A 4,769-nucleotide genomic window follows, 5' to 3' on the forward strand; every position below is an offset into this window, starting at 1 on the left:
CCCTCCTCCCTCCTTCCCTCACTCTGTCGACGAGCTGGCGGTGCCCGCGGGTCCACCTGTCGGCCGGGCCTCTCGCACTCGCGACCCCTGCCGCCGAGACGCCGGCACGCGCGCGTCGCCAGCCTGGCAGGGACTCTGCCCCTCCTCCCTCCTTCCCTCACTCTGTCGACGAGCTGGCGGTGCCCGCGGGTCCACCTGTCGGCCGGGCCTCTCGCACTCGCGACCCCTGCCGCCGAGACGCCGGCACGCGCGCGTCGCCAGCCTGGCAGGGACTCTGCCCCTCCTCCCTCCTTCCCTCACTCTGTCGACGAGCTGGCGGTGCCCGCGTGTCCACCTGTCGGCCGGGCCTCTCGCACTCGCGACCTCTGGCGCCGAGCCGCCAGCGCGCGCGCGTCGCCCGCCTGGCTGGGACTCCGCCCCTCCTCCCTCCTTCCCTCACTCTGCCGCCGAGCTGGCGGTGCCCGCGTGTCCACCTGTCGGCCGGGCCTCTCGCACTCGCGACCTCTGCCGCCGAGCCGCCAGCGCGCGCGCGTCGCCCGCCTGGCAGGGACTCCGCCCCTCCTCCCTCCTTCCCTCACTCTGCCGCCGAGCTGGCGGTGCCCGCGGGTCCAGCTGTCGGCCGGGCCTCTCCCACTCGCGACCTCGCACGCCGAGCCGCCAGCGCGCGCCCGTCGCCCGGTTGTCAGGGTGTCTGCCCCTCCCCCCCTTCCCTCACTCTGCCGCCGAGCTGGCGGTGCCCGCGTGTCCACCTGTCGGCCGGGCCTCTCGCACTCGCGACCTATGGCGCCCAGCCGCCAGCGCGCGCGCGTCGCCCGCCTGGCAGGGAGTCTGCCCCTACCCCCCCTTCCCTAACTCGGCCGCAGAGCCGCCAGGAGCCGCGGGTCGACGAGCCCGACGGGGCTCTATCCCCTCCCCCCCTTCCCTAACCCTGTCGACGAGCTGCGGGTGCCCGCGGGTCCACCTGCGGGCAGGGCCTCTCCCACTCGCGACCTCGCCCGCCGAGCCGCCAGCGCGCGCCCGTCGCCCGGCTGTCAGGCTGTCTGCCCCTCCCCCACTCCTCCCCTAACTCGGCCGCAGAGCCGCCAGGAGCCGCGGGTCGACGAGCCCGACGGGGTTCTATCCCCTCCCCCCCTTCCCTGACTTCCCCCCTTCCCTAACTCTCGACGAGCTGCGGGTGCCCGCGTGTCCACCTGCGGGCAGGGCCTCTCCCACTCGCGACCTCGCCAGCCGAGGCGCCAGCGCGCGCCCGTCGCCCGGTTGTCAGGCTGTCTGCCCCTCCTCCCCTTCCCTCACTCTGCCGCCGAGCTGGCGGTGCCCGCGGGTCCAGCTGTCGGCCGGGCCTCTCCCACTCGCGACCTCGCCCGCCGAGCCGCCAGCACGCGCCCGTCGCCCGGTTGTCAGGGTGTCTGCCCCTCCCCCCCCTTCCCTCACTCTGCCGCCGAGCTGGCGGAGCCCGCGTGTCCACCTGTCGGCCGGGCCTCTCGCACTCGCGACCTCTGCCGCCGAGCCGCCAGCGCGCGCGCGTCGCCCGCCTGGCAGGGAGTCTGCCCCTCCCCCCCCTTCCCTAACTCGGCCGCAGAGCCGCCAGGAGCCGCGGGTCGACGAGCCCGACGGGGCTCTATCCCCTCCCCCCCTTCCCTAACCCTGTCGACGAGCTGCGGGTGCCCGCGGGTCCACCTGCGGGCAGGGCCTCTCCCACTCGCGACCTCGCCCGCCGAGCCGGCAGCGCGCGCCCGTCGCCCGGCTGTCAGGCTGTCTGCCCCTCCTCCCATCCTCCCCTAACTCGGCCGCAGAGCCGCTTGGAGCCGCGGGTCGACGAGCCCGACGGGGTTCTATCCCCTCCCCCCCTTCCCTAACTCCCCCCCTTCCCTAACTCTCGACGAGCTGCGGGTGCCCGCGTGTCCACCTGCGGGCAGGGCCTCTCCCACTCGCGACCTCGCCCGCCGATCCGCCAGCGCTCGCCCGTCGCCCGGCTGTCAGGCTGTCTGCGCCTCCCCCCCCTTCCCTCATTCTGCCGCCGAGCTGGCGGTGCCCGCGTGTCCACCTGTCGGCCGGGCCTCTCGCACTCGCGACCTCTGTCGCCGAGCCGCCAGCGCGCGCGCGTCGCCCGCCTGGCAGGGACTCTGCCCCTCCTCCCTCCTTCCCTCACTCTGTCGACGAGCTGGCGGTGCCCGCGGGTCCACCTGTCGGCCGGGCCTCTCGCACTCGCGACCCCTGCCGCCGAGACGCCGGCACGCGCGCGTCGCCAGCCTGGCAGGGACTCTGCCCCTCCTCCCTCCTTCCCTCACTCTGTCGACGAGCTGGCGGTGCCCGCGGGTCCACCTGTCGGCCGGGCCTCTCGCACTCGCGACCCCTGCCGCCGAGACGCCGGCACGCGCGCGTCGCCAGCCTGGCAGGGACTCTGCCCCTCCTCCCTCCTTCCCTCACTCTGTCGACGAGCTGGCGGTGCCCGCGTGTCCACCTGTCGGCCGGGCCTCTCGCACTCGCGACCTCTGGCGCCGAGCCGCCAGCGCGCGCGCGTCGCCCGCCTGGCTGGGACTCCGCCCCTCCTCCCTCCTTCCCTCACTCTGCCGCCGAGCTGGCGGTGCCCGCGTGTCCACCTGTCGGCCGGGCCTCTCGCACTCGCGACCTCTGCCGCCGAGCCGCCAGCGCGCGCGCGTCGCCCGCCTGGCAGGGACTCCGCCCCTCCTCCCTCCTTCCCTCACTCTGCCGCCGAGCTGGCGGTGCCCGCGGGTCCAGCTGTCGGCCGGGCCTCTCCCACTCGCGACCTCGCACGCCGAGCCGCCAGCGCGCGCCCGTCGCCCGGTTGTCAGGGTGTCTGCCCCTCCCCCCCTTCCCTCACTCTGCCGCCGAGCTGGCGGTGCCCGCGTGTCCACCTGTCGGCCGGGCCTCTCGCACTCGCGACCTATGGCGCCCAGCCCCCAGCGCGCGCGCGTCGCCCGCCTGGCAGGGAGTCTGCCCCTACCCCCCCTTCCCTAACTCGGCCGCAGAGCCGCCAGGAGCCGCGGGTCGACGAGCCCGACGGGGCTCTATCCCCTCCCCCCCTTCCCTAACCCTGTCGACGAGCTGCGGGTGCCCGCGGGTCCACCTGCGGGCAGGGCCTCTCCCACTCGCGACCTCGCCCGCCGAGCCGCCAGCGCGCGCCCGTCGCCCGGCTGTCAGGCTGTCTGCCCCTCCCCCACTCCTCCCCTAACTCGGCCGCAGAGCCGCCAGGAGCCGCGGGTCGACGAGCCCGACGGGGTTCTATCCCCTCCCCCCCTTCCCTGACTTCCCCCCTTCCCTAACTCTCGACGAGCTGCGGGTGCCCGCGTGTCCACCTGCGGGCAGGGCCTCTCCCACTCGCGACCTCGCCAGCCGAGGCGCCAGCGCGCGCCCGTCGCCCGGTTGTCAGGCTGTCTGCCCCTCCTCCCCTTCCCTCACTCTGCCGCCGAGCTGGCGGTGCCCGCGGGTCCAGCTGTCGGCCGGGCCTCTCCCACTCGCGACCTCGCCCGCCGAGCCGCCAGCACGCGCCCGTCGCCCGGTTGTCAGGGTGTCTGCCCCTCCCCCCCCTTCCCTCACTCTGCCGCCGAGCTGGCGGAGCCCGCGTGTCCACCTGTCGGCCGGGCCTCTCGCACTCGCGACCTCTGCCGCCGAGCCGCCAGCGCGCGCGCGTCGCCCGCCTGGCAGGGAGTCTGCCCCTCCCCCCCCTTCCCTAACTCGGCCGCAGAGCCGCCAGGAGCCGCGGGTCGACGAGCCCGACGGGGCTCTATCCCCTCCCCCCCTTCCCTAACCCTGTCGACGAGCTGCGGGTGCCCGCGGGTCCACCTGCGGGCAGGGCCTCTCCCACTCGCGACCTCGCCCGCCGAGCCGGCAGCGCGCGCCCGTCGCCCGGCTGTCAGGCTGTCTGCCCCTCCTCCCATCCTCCCCTAACTCGGCCGCAGAGCCGCTTGGAGCCGCGGGTCGACGAGCCCGACGGGGTTCTATCCCCTCCCCCCCTTCCCTAACTCCCCCCCTTCCCTAACTCTCGACGAGCTGCGGGTGCCCGCGTGTCCACCTGCGGGCAGGGCCTCTCCCACTCGCGACCTCGCCCGCCGATCCGCCAGCGCTCGCCCGTCGCCCGGCTGTCAGGCTGTCTGCGCCTCCCCCCCCTTCCCTCATTCTGCCGCCGAGCTGGCGGTGCCCGCGTGTCCACCTGTCGGCCGGGCCTCTCGCACTCGCGACCTCTGTCGCCGAGCCGCCAGCGCGCGCGCGTCGCCCGCCTGGCAGGGACTCTGCCCCTCCTCCCTCCTTCCCTCACTCTGTCGACGAGCTGGCGGTGCCCGCGGGTCCACCTGTCGGCCGGGCCTCTCGCACTCGCGACCCCTGCCGCCGAGACGCCGGCACGCGCGCGTCGCCAGCCTGGCAGGGACTCTGCCCCTCCTCCCTCCTTCCCTCACTCTGTCGACGAGCTGGCGGTGCCCGCGGGTCCACCTGTCGGCCGGGCCTCTCGCACTCGCGACCCCTGCCGCCGAGACGCCGGCACGCGCGCGTCGCCAGCCTGGCAGGGACTCTGCCCCTCCTCCCTCCTTCCCTCACTCTGTCGACGAGCTGGCGGTGCCCGCGTGTCCACCTGTCGGCCGGGCCTCTCGCACTCGCGACCTCTGGCGCCGAGCCGCCAGCGCGCGCGCGTCGCCCGCCTGGCTGGGACTCCGCCCCTCCTCCCTCCTTCCCTCACTCTGCCGCCGAGCTGGCGGTGCCCGCGTGTCCACCTGTCGGCCGGGCCTCTCGCACTCGCGACCTCTGCCGCCGAG

Source organism: Giraffa tippelskirchi, chromosome 11, assembly GCF_054371585.1.
Source record: "Giraffa tippelskirchi isolate mGirTip1 chromosome 11, T2T-mGirTip1v1.2.pri, whole genome shotgun sequence".
Lineage (NCBI taxonomy): Eukaryota > Metazoa > Chordata > Mammalia > Artiodactyla > Giraffidae > Giraffa > Giraffa tippelskirchi.